Source organism: Ovis canadensis, chromosome 22 (assembly GCF_042477335.2).
Source record: "Ovis canadensis isolate MfBH-ARS-UI-01 breed Bighorn chromosome 22, ARS-UI_OviCan_v2, whole genome shotgun sequence".
In the NCBI taxonomy this organism is placed as follows: Eukaryota; Metazoa; Chordata; class Mammalia; order Artiodactyla; family Bovidae; genus Ovis; species Ovis canadensis.
Window position 1 is genome coordinate 24,173,438 of NC_091266.1, and position 19,669 is coordinate 24,193,106.

Consider the following 19,669-nt stretch of genomic DNA (forward strand, 5'->3'; position numbering starts at 1 on the left):
CGTTTCTTACATGATATATACATGTTTCAATGCCATTCTCCCAGATCATCCCACCCTCTCCCTCTCCCACAGAGTCCAAAAGTCCGTTCTATACATCTGTGTCTCTTTTGCTGTCTTGCATAGAGGGTTATCATTACCATTTTTTTTTAACAATGGTAACTGTTAATATTAATATTTTATTTTTCATTTGTTTAGTTTCTCTAAGGCCCACTTGATGCCTTTTGACAACGCACCAAGTTCTCACCTGCCAACCCACCCACACTGAGTGGAACAAACTATAGACACCCCTGATTTTACAAACTCATTTTTCAAAGTAGAGTCCATTCATCTTATTCATTTATCCTCCTGTATAAAATGTCAAAGACAAATTTACAAAAGAATTTCTGTCAGCCTTATTTAGTCAACTTGATTAATAAGCTAAAGCTGGAGATACAAAGTGGATTACAGTGGTACAGAACTATTGTGCCCAAGAAATCATTTGTGAGCTTCCCTTTGTCACAACTAGGAATTTTTACACATCTTCATTTATCTTTCATTTTGATATCCTGTTTAGAAAACAAAAGTGCCATTATCAAACTACAAAAGAATTTATCTGGTTAAGACCAATTAATGACATCATCACTTATTTCAGCAGCCTGTACTGAAAGGAAGGCTTAATAAGCACCACAATCATCCAGAACAACAATGCCTAGTTCTCTAAATGTTCTGATGTCCAATTATTTTTGCACTGAATATCACTGAACAGTTACAGAAGTCAAAGTTTGGCATTAGCTTTCTCAAAAATAAATCCGTCTTCCTATTGTAAAGCTCTTATTTCAGTAAATTCAGCTTAACAGAATCAACTGCCTCCATGGAACTATGAAGAGTAAACAAAGCCATCAGATATCTCATCTTAGGTCAAACGGCTTGAAGAAGAGGCCAGGATCCTATTGGAAATTAAGATTTATTGATACTTTTCAAGGAGTAGCATTGTAGGTCAAACCAAGAAAATACTGTACCATAATACTGCCCCTTACAGGATACCGTTAAAAGGCTTTCTGTATGTGTGAAAGCATGAAGTGTATATTTTATATATATATATATATATATATACACATATATATATATATAAACTTTTAAGAAATCCTTAAAATCTTCTCTGGAGATATTTAATTAAATAAAGAACTAGTGAAATAAATATTTTTCTTGGATTCAGGCTGAGTCACAATTTATATTACATATATAACCAGCCTTTATATCCTCAATTCTTGTTAACCAGAATCTTAAATTTTAAATGTTCAAATGAGAAGCCTGCTCTTTGAAGAAATTTGGAGAGATATCTATTCTTGATCTCTTCATGATTTTAAAAGTAGATTTAAAAATATGGTTTTGGTAACACTCTACTCACAAGAGAATAGATATGACTCTGACTGGCCAGTGGACAGGTAGCCACGTGAACACAAAGAAAGAAGAGGCTGGCTCCAGTGAACTTGGAGCCAGTTCACTATTTCCACATTCAATACTCTATAAAGTTTATCATGAGATAAGTAATGTATCACTATCTCAGAACCACCCCTGCTGTCTAGAAGCTAAATGAAGAGGGGCTACAATGTAGGAAATGAAGTGCTCTGGCCACCAGGCATGAACACACCAAGCTGACTAGAGCATTCTAAAGTCATTTCTTCACTCAAGCTCATGACTCCTGCACATCTCTTACTAGAATTTCTTGCTCCTCCTGGTCTCCATCCATAAATTCAATACACAGTGTTTCATTTCAGGAATTGTGCTAGGTGCTATGACACAGAAGTGAGAATTACCCATGGTGTCTGGCCACCAGGAATGATCTCATCAAGTGGCTCAATTTGGCATTTATAGATAGGGCTGTTCATTACCTCACCAGCTCTTAAGAGACCCAATAAATTACTGAGGACCTAGGCAAATTTGGAGGTTGGAAGGACACCAATACCCATTACTCCTTCTGAGTGGTCTTGGTGTGTCAGATGGCATGGGGTTTCCAGGGCTAGAAGACACACTCTCCCAAACCACAATTACTAGGGCTTAGACATAGCACAGAGTATGGCCAACTTTTCTAAATTTCCACTCTTCATTTCTTAAAAAAAAAAAAAAGTTTTCTATTCCTTACAGCAACAATGTTTTAATGAACACTGAAAGACAGGATATAACAGGAGGAAAAAATATTTGCAATACATATATAAAAGGACTAATTTCCCTAATTTAAAATGAGCTCATATAAATCAATTTGACAGAGATAAAGAACCCTATAGGGAAGAAGAGGAAAAAGAGGGGGAAGAGGAAGTCCAAAATAAAGCACAAGAGCAGACAATTTACAGAAAGAAATTCAAATGCTCAACAAACCTATGGGAAGATATTAAACCTGTAATTAAAGATAAGCAAGTGAATACACAGATAACATTTTTAACTTATCAGACTGGCAAAACTGTTCAAGTCTGGTGATTTACAGGGCCTGGGAGTGGAAGATTGAGAAGGATACAACCTTGGTAAAAGACAACAAATCTCTATAGCCTTTCTGGAGTACAATTTGGTAATGTTTATCAAAGTTAAATACCAGGCCACTTCACTTATCTCCTGAAAAACCTGCATGCAGGTCAAGAAGCAACAATTAGAACTGAACATGGAACAAGGGACTTGTTCCAAATTGGGAAAGGAGTACATCAAGGCTGTATATTGTCACCCTGCTTATTTAACTTATATGCAGAGTACATCAAGCAAAATGCTAGGCTGTATGGATTACAAGCTGGAATCAAGACTGCCAGGAGAAATATCAACCTCAGATACACAGATGATACCACTCTAATGTCAGAAAGCGAAGAGGAACTAAAGAGTCTCTTTATGAAGGTGAAAGAAGAGAGTCAAAGAGCTGGCTTAAAACTCAACATTCAAAAAACTAAGATCATGGCATACTGTCCCATCACTTCATGGCAAATGAAAGAGGAATAAATGGAGACCATGACAGATTTTATTTTCTTGGGCTCCAAAATCACCGTGGACAGTGACTGCTGCTGCTGCTAAGCCACTTCAGTTGTGTCTGACTCTGCAACCCCATAGACGGCAGCCCACCAGGCTTCCCCGTCCCTGGGATTCTCCAGGAAAGAACACTGGAGTGGGTTGCCATTTCCTTCTCCAATGCATGAAAGTGAAAAGTGGAAGTGAAGTCGCTCAGTCGTGTCCAGCTCTTAGCAATCCCATGGATAGCAGTCTACCAGGCTCCTCTGTCCATGGGATTTTCCAGGCAAGAGTACTGGAGTGGGGTGCCATTGCGACTGTACCCATGAAATTAAAAGGCAATTGCTCCTTGGAAGGAAAGCTATGACAAACCTAGACAGTGTATTAAAAAACACAGACATCACTACCAACAAAGGTCCATACAGTCAAAGCTATGATTTTTCCAATAGTTACACAGGGATGTGAGAGTTAAACTATTAAGGCTGAGTGCTGAAGAATTGATCCTTTTGAACTCTGGTGATGGAGAAGACTCGTGAGAGTACCTTGGATAGTGAAAGTCACTAAGTTGTGTCTGACTCTTTGCGACCCCACGGACTATACAGTCCATGGAATTCCCCAGGCCAGAATACTGGAGAGGGTCGCTGTTCCCTTCTCCAGGGGATCTTCCCAGCTCAGGGATAGAACCAAGGTCTTCCACATTGCAGGCAGATTCTTTACCAGCTGAGCCACCAGGAAAGTCCAAGAATCCTGGAGTGGGTAACCCATTGCTTCTCCAGCAGATCTCCCCAACCCAGGAATCAAACTGGGGTCTCCTGCACTGCAGGCAGATTCTTTACCAGCTGAGCTACCAGGAAAGCCCTTACAGCAAGGAGATCAAACCAGTCAATCCTAAAAGAAATCAACCCTGAATATTCACTGGAAAGAATGATGCTGAAGCCGAAGATTCAATACTTAGGCCGCCTGATATGAAGGGCTAACTCACTGGAAAAGACCCTGCTTCTGGGAAAGACTGAGGGCAGGATGAGACAGGACTGACAGGGGATGAGATGGGTAGACAGAATCACCAACTCAATGGACATAAATCTGAGCAAACTCTAGGAAACAGTGAAGGATAGGGAAGCCTCGCATGCTGCAGTCCATGGGATCCCCAAGAGCTGCACACAAGTAAGTGACTGAATAATAACAAAGTTAAAAATGCACTTATTCTCTGACTTAGCAATCTCACTATTAGGAATGTAACCTACTGATATATCAGCAGGATGTTTACTTGCAAAAAGGCAAACTACAGTAACTCCACTAGGTAACCACAACTCCTCCCCACAAATACTTGGCAGTTACTAAACTAGGTAGAATTAAGCCACAGGTAAAACCAATTACTACACACCCATAATGTGGATAAATAATGAAAGCTTAACCATATCATATTAAAGTGAATAAGGAAGAGATCCGTACGTTGATGGGAAAGAGCTCTAAAACACACACACACATACACACACAGGAAAAATACCCAAAACTGTACAGAAAATGTGTAATTGAATCCTTTTATGAAAAAAAAATGTGAAAAGCAGAGACAGACAGATACAGATATATGCCAAAAACATTTTTCCCCTGGAAGAAACCACAAGAAACATAACAGTTACATTGAGGAGAGGCTTTTCCTTCTCTTTTTGCACCTTCTGGTACCACGTACATGCACTGTTTCTTATTTATCTTCAACATCAGCACGGGTTACCTAAATTTAAGATTATGGGCAGTTATCTCTCTATACATTGTTTTTCAATAAAATCTAATTTTTTAAAAATTTAAAGTCTGAACCTCTGGAAACATATTTAATGAGCTAAACATTTCTTTAGGAGAGTTCTGAGGGAGAAAAACACACCAAAATAAAAAGGCAAATAGAGAAAATGAAAGCAGCACAGAGGGATCAAGTACCAACTTGGGTTCAAGGCAAAGGCTGAGCATTTGTCCCTTTCAAATGTTTTAAACAAAATGATAAATTATGCATTGCATGGTGTTGGGGGCAAGAGACTGCCATGAAATGCAGTAGTTCAAAACTACGGAACGCAGAAAGCAACCTGGAGGGAAAATCTTTAAAAAGCTTTCCTGGAAGGTCTATTCTTCCAAATTCACAAGAAAGCAGTAAAGAAATGCACTAACAAACCAAATAAAACACCCAGTACAGACAAATAAAAACATAACCCTATATTATACTGTGACATCCTTTGGCAAATATTTATAAAGCCTCAGAAATAAATCTCAAATTGAATTATTTCACATGTTATTATAATTCAGAGGATGAGAGGGTTAGATAGCACCCCTGACTCAGTGGACGTGAAACTAAGCAAACTCTAGGAGATAGTAGAGGACAGAGGAGCCTGGCGTGTTGTATGTAGTCCATGGGGCTGCAAACATGACTTAGCGACGGAACAACAATTATAATTCTAGGTCAGAACAAACATCTTCACATGCATTAAACAAAAAGCATGGGATGTCATCTGGTTGGATGACATTTCATAAATGGCACCAACTTATCCATGTATTTATCCAAGGTTTAAGAGGCAAACCATAAAAAAGAAAAGGAAAGAAACAATCTTCAGCACCCTCAGTGATAAGTCACTATATGGATAACACAGGTAATCAAACTACATAGTGTTCAAAGCTTGAGGATGTGAATTACTGCCCACGCAGCATGGGGCTGCCAAGGAGCACAACGGACCCAGGAGGCACAGGGCCTTCCTCCCAGCAGTGTCCTTCTGGTGTCTTTTACCAACAGTGGTTAACAACATCATGCAAGTGAGCTAGCGAAAAAGGATTTCAGGGGTCCAGATCCATGTCTGCAGATCAGGCAGTAAAGTGTGAGCCTGCGGCTGACAAGCATTAAACCGATAACTGGCATAAGGAGGGGGAAAAGCCCACCCTTTTCTCAGAATTTTATTTTTCTTTCATTCAATCAGGCAATTAACATTCTGCAATTCTGTCCCTGTTTGCATGGCCTTAAACTTACTTATATTCTCTCATCCTCAGTTGCTCACTTCTAAAAAACAATATATATATATATCATTTTGCTATCTATAATATAGCGCTGTGAGGATTAAATTAAGCTAGCATAGGCGAAACACAAATCCAGCACCCAGCCCACAGTACCTGACATGCCTGTAGTTATCTACACCTGGCACTCGGACACATGGAGAACCTGAGCCCTAATCTGCTGAGTACTCCAGGCTCCAAGATCAGGAGATCTGTTCAGAAAACAAATATAGCTAGAAAGGGAGACAAGAAAAATCCGACATTTCTATTCCTCACTTTTCAAGTTATTCCTCCAACAAAACTCTAAGAAACAGTCATAGAAGGGCAGAAGGTAAGAAGTTCTATGATTTGTTGATTGTATTAAAACTGTTTTCCCACTTAGATAAAAATTACTTTGAGGGAAAAAAGTGTGGTTCTCCCTAGAGGATCTCCTGGTTAGATTAGACCCGTGTAATTAATTGTAAGCTTAAATTCCATGTCATGGAAAAAAAGGACTTTTTTGGAGTATGAGAGAAGGAAGAAAAAGAACAGTAGGGGAAGGCACTCTCTGGTAGGTCAAGAACTGCCATCACCCTGCCCCACTCCATCCCTTTCTCACATAAACATGGTCACCAAATCCCACCGAGTCTACCCCACAGACTGCTCCTAAATGGAGCATGTCCCCTCCTGCTTGGAACCGCTGTCGCTGCCTACACCCTGGCCTTCAGAGGGGGTCATGTGGGTCATTACAATCCAGGGAGGTATACGATCCTCCCTGCCATCAGAGCTTCTCGGCTTAAAAACAAACTTGTATGATGTTATTTAATCACCCCTGTGACACCACCATCGTCCTATAGGAGACCACTCTACCTGCCTCTGAATTTTGGTCTGCCTCAGTGGCTCAAGGAACCCCAAAGTGCCAGGCTTACACAACAGCTGTGAAGGAGAGAGAAGGCCCAACCATGGTGAGCAGCTGTAAGGAAACTAATATCGCCACACAACATAGTGCAGATAATGAAACGTACAGGTTTAGGTCAGCACTCTCCACAATGATCTCGTGTTAGGAAAAACAGCCAAATGCTTTCAATTATGATTCCTAACCATACGCCCATTCACTTGGTGAACATACATTTATCGAATACTTTCTTTATGCTGGGTGCAAATTTACTGTTATCATAAATCATCACATGAGTCAGGACAGTAGTGGGCTCAGTGTAGAAAATCTCTGAGATTAGAATACATTTTAAAATATTGGGAGAAAAAGTCAAAGCTAGACAGCGTACCAAGAATTGATTTCTATAATACCAGGAATTACATTTCTGTATAATCAGTGTCTAGAATTTTTAGTTGCTGGGGGCTGTTCTTTTCAGAGGCCTCTGCTTTCCTCTAGTTGGGGCCAAAATGACAAACTGCAGGGATTCTGAGAAGCTAGCCCTTGTGATAAGTAGGCTCATCCAGACATTTATTTATGAGACCCTAACGAACTCCCCAGATTGTTCCTACCCTGGTTCCCTACCTCCAGGCCCTCCCTGCTCCTGCTCTTCTTCTTACTCATGTTACTATCATCCTAGGTTCCTCATCCTTCCTACCCTCTAGGAGAGGGCACTGGCAAGTGCAAACATATTCTTTAAAAAAAGAAAGAAAAGTTTTCTGAGAAACACATCTTCCAGAGAATGTAAGTTGTGAACCAATCTGTCAAAAACCTAAACATGTACCCACCATGTGCCAGGGGCCCGAAGTACCTAGATGCTTGCAACACAGTCCCTGCTGCCAAGGACTTCCAGTTCCTCTCCAGAGAGAAACACAGAAAGCAATCCGGTAAGTGCTGTGCAGAAAACTGCACCACTGTGCATGCCTGCTGGGGGCCACGTTTGGAGGTCACCTTATATATAACAGCTGTCTCTATCAACAGATACCAGCTGAGTCAGCCCTGGGCTAACAGATCCATCCCTTCTGGTCCCCAACTCTGCAGAGTCACAGGGAATCAACCTGCTGGATTCAACCAACAGGAGGCAGAGGCAGAAGGCGGAGAACAGAGCGGACGGCAAAGTGGAACACTTCTCACCTTTCTATCTGCTAGTATCTGCCGATATCTTCGGTTCTCCTCTGGGGCTTTGGCTCTTATCGGCCCCTGAGCTTCAGTAACAGCCTCCACGACCAGTCCCTCCAGCCTGAGGATAGTCGTGACTTATCTCTAGGTTTCTTCCTCGGGCTTCTGCTGCACCGTGACCTATGGAGGAACTTCACTAAATACCCTCAACTGTCAACAAGACGGCTTCTGTTTTCCTACTTAGTCCCTGAGGAACCAGTTATAATGTGCTGATAATTCACCTTGACTCCAAAGCAGTCATGCTCTGCTGGACTTCAAAATTGAAACTGGAGGAAAACTATGGTTTTCGATAATATACCTTCATTTGGCCTAAAAGACTCGACTGCTAGATCCTAGAAATGTTTTGGTTTACATAGGAATTGCTTAGAGATGGAGCCAGTACAGAGGAAAATGGATCCAATGCTTTCTTACGGCTGAATCATCTTCCTGGGGTGAACTGATGAAAATGTTCTCTATCTGCTCCACCCCACGATGGCAGCCACCAGGCAGGTAGCTCCTGAGTACTTGGATGCGGTTAGCATGACTAAGAACAGAATGCTTCATTTAACTGTATTTAAATACCCACACGTGGCCAGGGGCTACAGTGCTGGCCAGCAGAGGCCTAGCATGCGGTCGTCTCTGTGGTGGGGAAGGACTCCTGCTGTGCGCGCTTTTGTGGACTTTGGTGGGGACCCGGCGGCACAGACAGCAACACAGGAACTGTAGAGCTATCAGCCTTTTGGTTCATTCTACTCACAGCGTAAAAATCTAACCACCTCTGGCCTACCTTATCCCCAGCCACAGAAGCACACAATTTACTCAGAGACCTTGGTGAACAAATTTCTTAGAGAATAAACCTCCTTTAAACACAATGACAGCTTGAGAATGAAGGTCTGGAGGAAATGTGGGTTGTTGGGAAGTATAGGCTTTACTCCAGTAAGAGGAGGAGCTCTGGAATTGTAAGTAACAGAATTCTTGCTCTGTGTTCCCTATTTTTCAACCCACTGGGAACTACCCCATGCTTATTCCGCCCCATGCTAATTTCCTGTTGTCCCAGCCCGATCCTTACTCTCTTTCCAAGAGGATTCCTCTTGTCTTCCTGGGACTGCACGGTAGCCACATGACATACCTTCACCTACCCCGGTGCTGCTGCAACTGTGAAAGACATTCCCTTTGATAAAGACCAGCCATGACTAACTTCTGGGTTAGAAACATTCCCTTTCACATGTCTGGCCTTTACACGGACATCATCAGCATAAATGACATCAGGCTCCTGCTTCTCCTGAGAATTCTCCTCCTGGAAGTAAATGCTAAAGATTTCAGAAGGTGACTCTCCCAGGCTGGCAGACTGGTATCATCCAACCATGCCTCAGCAGCACACAATCACTTCCTATCAAAAGTACTTAACTTCAGGGAATCGCTCAGTATATCTATTGGAATATAATAATATTAAAAGGATAGTTTTACGTTAATAGATTTCACAAGTACCACAGCTTCTGGAACCCAAATGTCCCCAAAGAACTGGCCATGTTATCCTGAGAAACAAATAGAAGTATGCTTTATAAATCACAAGAATCTTAGCCATATTAAATCACACTGCAAAACGCTGCTGTGAAATGCTGGCTATGAACTGCTTTGACTGGGGACTTGTAATTGTTTAGTAATTTGTGCCATCTAAATGAGAATTATAGGATATGCTAACTAGCAAAGTAGGAATTAGTTTGCACTGTAATTGTAACAATAACAATGTACTCTAGTTAGCTTTATTCATGTTTATGTGACTCACTAGCAAGAGACCACTGCATTTCCAGCATGATAAAGCACTGTTAAACCCCTTTTTTTTCCTCATTTTCAAAAATGCAAAAAAGATACTACCATTAGGATGGGCATCACCTTCTTACGTTGCTGGTCATACAGAAAAGGGTACTCAGGGCAAAGACAAACACTGGAGAATCCAGCTAGTCTCTACAGAGTACCATCATCTTGGAGTGGACTTGCCACAGTTCAAGGCTGACCCCTGAACATTGCAACTCCTAAATGTGATCAGGAGATGGCTCAGGCTAACCACGCTCAGGGTGACATTCAAGTAAAAACATCAATTTAATACCATCATGTAGACCAGATGTTGGATGCTGATATGTGCTGATCCTATGTCTCCCAAAAAGCATAATTCACAAGGAACCCAAAGTAGAATCAGAAGAATGCCTCACAGGCACAGAAGGGCTTCTGTGGCTTCCTGCGTGGCCTGACATTGCACATGAGTGTTCAGGTAGGCTCAGGGGTGTTCAGTGATGAGGGCAAGATTACAGTCTAAGTCAGGTTTGGAACCTAACCAATTGATGTCAACCCACAGATGGCCCCACCATTGGGGTCAGATCCACAGGCAGATCCAGTGATGCTATATGAGGGGCAGGGGACCTTCTCCAATAGGAAGGCCAACCTGACCTCTCCAAGTTTCACTCCACTGAACTCCCCTTCAAAGGGATCCTTTTTCAGACTAAGATGTCAGTACCTTTGACTAAGCTATAATTTTACCCTAGAAGCCATTTAATCTCTTTACTTGCTTCACCTATCTTTTCTGTGATCCATTCATTATAGAGCTATTTTACAGTTTCTTTTGGGGTCTCATCTTTTAATTCAGGTCAGAAAGCAGAAGGGATCTCCCTGCTGGCCTTCATGTATGGTATGCACACCACACTTTGGGTAGAAGCCAATGATTCCACAGGGAGATGAAGGTTTTAGGAATTTCAGGAAAGGGGGATGGACTGCTTTAAAAAAAAAAAAAAAACAACTCCACTCACAACTTATATTGAAAGACATACACTTTTTAAAAAATCATTAAATGCCAAAAATACAAACTAACAGGCCTTAGACATGGAGGGTGAGCTATCCTGTTGCGCTCTACTTTGACATTTTAAATCCCTTTGTTCCTTTTAGGTCGAAAATTTGTTGGGGTCTTTTGGTGAGATTCTAGTTTCAAGACTCAAAGAAATCTATCTTAGATCTGTTGACTCAGCACAAGGTTAAAAGTTGGATTTTGGTACCCACTACTGCACAGTTTCACTAAGCTGATGCCCAGGGGCCTTTGCAAACCCATAATCAGCCTGCCAACACTTTCCACAACACTTTCAGCAGCTTATGGAATTTTCTGGTCTCACCCACATGGGAGAAATCAACATGATATATCCAAGGATGTATCTACAAGGTGGAGCAATCATCTAAGCTGTCTCAAGAATTGTGGTCACTGGTACTATCTAAAATTGTGATGCCTCTGTTAACCTCATTTAGTTTATTATTAACCTGACTTTCCATTTGGCTTGACTATCAAACTCTTGCCCCAAAGTGGTATGCAATTTTGTGTAACCAGTTCAAGATTCTCCATTAGAATCACTGAGCTTTCACCAAGACTGTTTATCAAGCAATTCAAGAGCAGCTGGAGAGACCACGAGGGTCTGGAACACCACCTTCTATTTCTGTACCATCAGTAGAGTTAAGCAAGCTTGAAGGTTAGCTTAATGTAAGCCTCCAAGCACTAACAGGGTTTAGTCTGGGTTATAAATTTCTCCTAAGTGTAAGTTGGTCCTCAAGTCATTCCCTTCCACGTGCCACTGAGGCTTGGCTGCTACACTTCACCTCGGGGCTGCCATCACTCTCAGGGTGTCAGCCAGCCACGAGTTCTCCCTGCCGCTCCAAGGAGGAAAGTCTCCTGATGCCCACAGACAGGCCAGCTGTTGGGGGACTAACACCTTCTCCATCTAAGGGCTCAGCTCATGTGTTTATGTGAGTTTTAAACAATTCAGTTCCAATGCAGTGAAGACTGTGAGAAAAAAATTAGGAAGTAAACTCTCTTTAAAAAATCACTAACTTCCACTCTCCAACCTGAGTAAGAGCCTCTTTCTAACTCAGGGAACCTTTCATTACTACCTCCTTGAGAGATGAACATTGCTACAAAGCATTCTGCTTTTACAAGGTAGACAGCAAGTGGGTTATATACACTTGGGGATCTTTCAATCCAAACCTTATTTCTCTCTTTCTCTCTCTCTCTCTCTCTCTCTCTCACACACACACACAGTGAAACTCATAAGTCAAAGACATTAACTTTCAACGGAGTTTAGGGATATGCTAAAGAAACCTGCCCCAAATCACACAGCTAGTTAAACTGGAAGGGCTGAGTCTCAAGCACAGACTTATCAGATTCTCAAACCACCATAATCTCTCTCTCCCTGGAATGGAGCAAGTGATACTTTACTGTGTCGCTGCTGATAAAATGTATATGTTGTACTCATCTGCAGATTTCAGAATACGTTAACTCTCAAAGGCCCTTTCATAAATATACTCTTCAAGCTACTTTGTGATGTTGCTAAAGCCAAGATCAGTACTCAGATTTCACAAAGAGAAACACATATATTGAAGAGGTAAGCCGGGGTCTCTCAAATGTTGGCACTTTCGACATTTGAAAAGGATAGCTGTCAGTTTGGGGCCGTCCTGTGCGTTGCAGGATGTCAGCAGCATCCCTGGTCTCTACCTGCTAAATACCAGCAGCACTCTTCCCACCCTAGCTGTGTCCATCAAAACTACGACCAATGTGTCCTGAGGGGCAACTCACACACCATGGAGAGCCACGGTGTTAAAGATTGCACTGATAACCAGAAAAGAATCCCATTAAATCCTAGTTTAATGGAGACCTCTTTTATACCAAGCTACGATTCCTTCAGAGAAAGCACTTGGATTGGATGAAGTATCTCAGAATTCAGAAGTGATCACCTGTCAGTATACGATTACTGTCTCGAAGCTGTTACACTACGGTACACATCCTTAGCATCTTTAACCACTGTTCATAGAGTTTCTAGAGCCTCTCCAAAAACCTGATTACTCCATTCTGGACACATACTTAAACATAAACCCAGAAATAGGCACAACACTGCCACAGGAGAAAAAGCAGTAGCAACAAAGAAGACTAAATTGGCACACCCAATTTATGGTCAGGCTCTGCTTTTAAGCAGTTGGGTTGAATAATCTGATTTGATCCTTACCATCTTCAACAGCCATGTGAAGGAAGTAGTATCACCTGATTTTATGAATGAAGAGACTGAGGCAAAGAGCACTCAAATAACTTGCCCAAGATCAGGCTCCAAAACCCCTGTTCTGAACCAGTATCAACAGGACTTCAGAGAACTGTGGGGTTATCACCTCCTGGGTTCTAAACTCTCTGTCTCCACTAGTGAGTTCTGTTGTCCAGTTGTAGCAAATGCCCTCAGCAAGGCATACTGTGGGCACCTTATTCAAGTCTGAGGTGACTCTACTGATAATCCCTCCTTGGGTATGACAAGACACAAACCCACTTACTGACACTGCTGTCCACCCCGTATTTGTCCATCTTGAGTAAGGAACACACAGCACACTGTGAAATGTTTTGCCAGAGCAGACATGCCGTATCCATAGCATGGCACGTCCACGTCCTTGTGTACTTTTTAAGTAACAGGTGGTGCAGGTGCTTAAGAATCTGCCTGCCAGTGAAGGAGGCACAAAAGATGCAGATTCCACCCCGAGGTCAGAAGATTCCCTGGAGAAGGGAATGGCAACCCACTCCTGTATTTTTGCCTGGAGAATCCCTGGACCGAGAAGCCTTGTGGGCTACAGTCCATGGGGTCACAAAAAGCTGGACACGACTGAACGCAGAGCACGCACAAGATCCAAGAAACCGAAAAGGAAATGGGGTCTATTGGAGACGAGTTATGCTACTACTGATCACCACCACTTTTGTAAAAAGTGATCCCAACTCATCTTTTCAAAAATGTGATTTACCATCCTGCTAAACAGCAATATACACGCTGCAGCTGAAGTTTCCAGAATTTACCATCTCCCCAGTTGTGAAAATCAAAGTGGACTGACACACTTCCTCCTCCCCACAATTTTCTCAAGGTCACCCCCAAATGGTTTTATCAGCACAGACGCATGTCCTTTCAACACCCTCAAGAATTCCATTCACTTAAAGCAGCTGGGGCTTCAGAGAGGTTCAAGGAGGAAGCCAAGGCATCCTTGTTTTGCTTGGGAAGGTGGGTGGGTATTCAGTGTCAAACAGATGCCAAGAACGATGAGGTGGCATGTGAGCCATATTCCATCCTGGAACAGACAATGTAGTTCTTTGTCTTCTAAGAAAGTGGCATTGTTCCGTATTATGCGGCATCCCAACAGAAGATCCCCTGGTGGCTCAATCGGTAAAGAATCTGTCTCAAATGCAGGAGATATGGGTTCAGTCTCTGGGTTGGGAATGTCACTTGAAGAAGGAAATGGCAACCCACTCCAGTATGCTTGCCTGGGGAATCCTATGGACAGAGGAGCCTGGCAGAGAGGCTCTGTGAGGTTGAAAGTCGGATCCAGCAGATGGACTCTCAGAACTGGCCACCCCTGGTGAGACGCTCTGAGCCTACCCCATCTTCAACAATAACAGAAATCTTTAGCGTTCACAGAGCATGCTTTTCACGACCCTATCATTCCTAACAAATAGGTTTAGCACTAACCTAAATGCTAGTAGAAATCTTAAAACATTTCTCATAGCATATAAAACACTGCAGGAGTGCACTTAGACACTCACCCACTGGATGACCATAAACTCAGGTGCTTGGTATTAAAATCAGAGAATGGCCGAGCCATACTTGGTGAGAAACAGAAGAATCTACACACACCCAACCAGCAGGGCTTTGAGAAAAGAGGAGGAGAAAGTTCCCGCAAACCAGCAACCATGAGGCAGCCTCAGGATCAGCAGGGCTTGTGAAGAAGAGGGCTTGCTTAGCAAATACTTGTAAACGGCAAGCTTCCAAAGTAAATGCATTATTCCTGGAACCTTGATATTCTAGCACTGGGGCAATGAGGAGCTTAAAACCCCTTCGAAAATCTGCTTTGAACCCAGAACCTCCTCTGGATTACTTCACACAGAAAAATCAACACTATATTAGGAGCAATTGGGGCCACACGGGGAACAATGACAAATTCTAAATGTTACCTTGTAAACTAAATTAACCAGCTGCAAAATCTGGAGATGACGTAACCTTCTTCATCCATAAAGCAGAGCTGAGAATACCTCTACCTCTCAGCATTACTGGGAAAAATGAAAATGAGGCCGCAGGTGTGAAGCATCTCACTTAAATGTTCCGGTCTGTTATAGCTACCAGGTGAAACTGGAAGCGAAATTTAGATTTAATTATCCCTTTAGATTTTAGACATCTTAGAGTTAATTAAATATTTTCCCATTCTCACCACCTGCGGGGGGTGGTGCTCTTCCAACTAGCCCAGTGGACTTTCTGTCAACATCACAGTCTGTTTTCCAAAAGAAATGGGCTCCCAAGATGTCACCTTTCACTCAGAGGCCTTTGATTAGTTAAACTCAAAGCAACTGAATTTAACCATGAGCGTATGAGCACAAAAGAAGTGGAACTAGGAATTCAAAGTGCAACTGATTAAAAATTCTAGCAAACTACTTTAATTACTCCACTTGGAAGTGATTTCTTTCCAGAGGCACTTCCTTTATAGAGTTTAAAAAAGTCAGCTGCTTAAGCACTTAACTCATTCTCTCTGTTGCATTAGTTTGTATCTTCAAAAATGAAGAGTAAAGGTACTATTCATACCTTTAAAATTGGCAGGTGTAATTTCATAATTCATTTATGAAATCCTTTATGCTCTTTATGCTCTTGTGGTATCTTCAGCCTGCCTTTTTAGTACAGAGTTTCTGGTGGTGACAACAGTCACACTGTGTCCTCAATAAAACAACAATAATCACAGAAATAATCTGCTTCTCCTCCACCTCCTCACCCCTCTTAGAAGAAAATATTTGCCTCCACCATACAAATCGCTATGCACGTGCTGATAACTTCTTACATAAAAAGCAGTTCTAAATAAAAGCAGACTTTTCAAAGAGGCTCACTCTTCCTACACAAATTGAAAAGTGATCAATTCAACAGAGTCAACAGACCTTAGGTCTTCTGGCTCCCGTTACAACTTAAGTAACATCTACACATATCATACACAAACAGGTGGGGCGGTGGGGGAAAGCAAGCACCACGCCTTCTTCTCAGTGTTTTCATTTCCCCAAATTCCACAAGAGTAGTTACCTGGCCACAATAAACAGAAAGCACGGCTGCGGAGTAAACACGCTCATTCCAAAATACCCGGAGCACGTGCTTTCTTCTGGCACTGGGCGCTGAGCTCACTCACCAGCTGCTCCCAATCAGGCAAAGGAGCTGGCTGAAGGACCTTTCTGTACCACGACTGGAGTTTGAGAAAGTGAGTACTTCCCCAAAACAGAGCAACCAAGCTGTTAATACAACCCCACTCTCTCAAAACCCTCCATTAGGAAAGCCTGATAACCCCAAACGGAAACCACCTCCTGGCCCCTTGACTCTCAAACGTACCCCATCAGAGCATCTGTTAGCCTACCTACCTCTACTGAGACCCCACTTTCTAAAATCAACTACCGTGTTAGAGTTTTCAGGGATCAATAGCAATTGCCTGTTTGATCATCAAAGCGCATCCAGTAAAAACTAAGAGTCCCTTAGAAGAGGCAATAGCAAAGCCTGCGATACCAAGTCTTTTCTGCAAGGCAGGGAAGGCTGTTTCTCCCAGCTTTTAACCAGGTCTCACTGTCTGAGAGTGTTACCACGCGGCCCCCAGAGAGCCTATTAATGAAGCCAAGCATCCCAGAATGAGCAGTACTTACGGTCTCCCTCCCTGGAGGCCAAGTCTCCAGATACTTCCTGGGGCGCCAAGTCTGCGTGCGGGTACGGCGTGCTCAGGCTGCGCGCTGCCCGCCCGGGACTCCGGTGGAGAGGCGAAGGCGGCCGGGGCGCGCCGACCCCGGCCCCGGCTCCCGGGCGCGCCCGCGCCTCCGCCGGCCCGGACCGCCTTCTCCCGCGGCCTGCGGGGCGGGCGTGCGAAGACCGCGGCGCTTCGCAGCCGGCGCCCTGCCGGGCGGGCGGACAGACGTGCGGCGGGAGGATTCTCTCCGGGGGGCAGCTGCGAGCAGGCACTCCGGCTCTAACCCCAGAGGCTCCGGCAGGGAACCCGCGGGTGTGGCCGGGCAGCAGAGGGCTTTTTTTTTTTTTTTGGAATTCAGGGTGTGGCCCTCTAACACAGCAAAAAAGAAATGAGTCAGCCCGTGCGATCCTAACCAATAAGCGTGTTCACAGTCCGTTAAGGCGGAACTTGCCTTTCTTGATTTATGTCAGGTTTAGGAGACTTACAGACCTTTTTGGGTTTTTCTTTGTTTTTTGTTTTTGAAAACTTAAGCCTTTCACAACGTCAAGAAAAACAAGGATAAATTATTAAGTTATGATAACTAACCGATCAGTGGACCTATGTTAATTTCTGTTACTTAGTAAAAGTTAATTGAGTTAGGCAGCGATCCTGGATGTAATGAGCTCGGAATCTGGCGTCAGAGCAGATTGGGATTTAACCTCCAAGATTGAGATCTAACCTCTGACACTGTTTGGTCTTGCGGAGTTAATTATCAGCAATGAAGGAGATAAAATCCAGCACTTTGCTGGACAGATTATATATAATAATACAGGCAGAGTATTTGACACAGTGACACGTAGAGTAGGCAGTCAGACAATGTTGTCTGTCCCTCTGAGTTGGGACTCAAAATCTCCAAACTTGTGGACAAACTGGCCCGTAATTTTTCTGTTTAAATTCTGGTTAAGTTAAAATATCCAAAAATTTTTCGAACTCAAATAGTTCTTTGGTATTTGCATGGTGTGAGTGTTCCTTATTTAAGCGGTTAAAAAAAAAAAAAAACAACCCTCAAGGAGCTTTTGGTTTAGAATTCTTGAATTTGGTGTTCTTGTTTTACCAGAGAAATTTAATTAGTAGCGAGAAAGAAAAAAAAAGGCTTAGAATTGGAATGATTCTGCTTATGCCACAGTTAAACCAACTTTTAAAAAGTAAGCGTGATTTTGGAAATATTCATTCTATCTGGGTCACTGTACCCTAAACACCATTTTGGAATAGAAAGATCGAAAAGAGAAACTTTAAGTAGTTTGGAGTTGGCAAATTACAGGAGGCCACAGAACTGCTAGGTCCTGAGCACCAGTTGATTACTAGTGGGGGCAGAATTTTTACAGATGAATAATTTTTTTTATTTTTAAAATTACCAATTAAACCGTCTTGGCTTTGGAGAAGACCTAAATTTAACTTCCTTGTATTTGTTTAAAACTGATCGATCATTCCATAGGCCAGGATTTCTTTAAAATACTCTTTTAAGGCAAAGATAAAATCTCAAGGGAGATCAGGGCTCTTTATAAAATGCTGCTCTTTTCTGTGAACCGTCATGGAAGAATAGAACGCTTCACCAGGAGTCCAAAGGTCCTGTACCTCATCCCAGCTCTGCCAGTAAGTGATCAGGTATGTGGCCCTGTGTAAACTGCTTCATCTTTCTCTGCAGATTCCTAAGCAAGTTATGGCCCCAAACAGGGCAGACGCAAGATAAACCTATGACCTAACATTTAACCTTAGCAACAGGCATAGTCAGTCAGTCAGTTCAGTTCAGTTGCTCAGTCATCTGATTCTTTGAGACCCCATGAACTGCAGTCAGGCTTTCCTGTCCATCACTAACTCCTGGAGCTCACTCAAAATCATGTCCATCCAGTCAGTGATGCCATCCAACCATCTCATCCTCTGTCGTCCCCTTCTCCTGCCTTCAATCTTTCCCAGCATCAGGGTTTTTTCTAAGGAGTCACTTCTTCGCATCACATGGCCAAAGTATTGGAGCTTCAGCTTCAGCATCAGTTCTTCCAGTGAATATTCGGGACTGATATCCTTTAGGATTGCCTAGTTTGATCTCCTTGCAGTCCAAGGGACTCACATAAAATGGGCCTATATCCTAGACGATGAAACTGATAAATCTTTCTTGACTCTCATATTCCTTATAAAGCTAATTTTATGGTCTTAGACATTGTAAATTAAATTCTAGAATCATCTGTGCTCCCTCCCTCCCTATTGACAATTCACTATCACCTGGCATAATGACAGCTTCTTAATGTCTTTCATATTTGTACTGGTTTTCCATTCTGGTTCAAGTGACCCTCATGCCAGGGTCACTAAAGTTGAGTCTCCTAACTGCTGCTCCTGCTTCGAGGTCCAATCCTCTCTGCTTCCAGGACATCATTGTCACGTGATAACTGTCAGAGTCCAGCATGCCATCATATCATAAACACTTCTTCTCTCTTATCAATCAAACAAGTAGAGTTTTGTAGTAGAAATCAAGAGGAAAACATGTGTGTTGCAGGCAACTTTCTTCAAACAGTCATTGAAATTAATACTGATTTTTAGGCACATTGATTTTCTGCTTATGAAACCATTACTGTCAATTATACTAACTGAGCGACTTCACTTTCACTTTTCAAACTGATAATATGTTGGCTGTTACATCAAGAACTGTAGCTCTTTTATAGTATATGAAAGACTATATATGTGTGTGTGTATACATATATATAAAACCTATGTGAATATGAGCAACTCAATAAACTTCGTGACCTTGCAGTTTAAAATGTGCAGTTGGGGACTTGCTTGGTGGCCCAGTGGTTAAACACTTCCAATGCACAGGGCATGGTTTCAGTC

General features: G+C 42.5%; 1 protein-coding gene across 49 annotated transcripts in view; it reads right to left on the reverse strand.

Annotated features, from left to right (window-relative positions):
- The window catches only part of SGMS1 (sphingomyelin synthase 1), a 335,925-nt gene that overhangs the window by 94,759 nt on the left and 221,497 nt on the right, over window positions 1–19,669 (reverse strand). Inside the window, exon 1 of one of the 49 annotated variants that reach the window (XM_069567897.1) lies at window positions 16,773–17,243. The exons of the other annotated variants lie outside the window; for them this stretch is intronic. The gene's annotated coding sequence lies outside the window, so the exon portion shown is untranslated. Of the gene's footprint in view, window positions 1–16,772; window positions 17,244–19,669 lie in introns of those variants that run through there. 49 annotated transcript variants of the gene reach the window in all.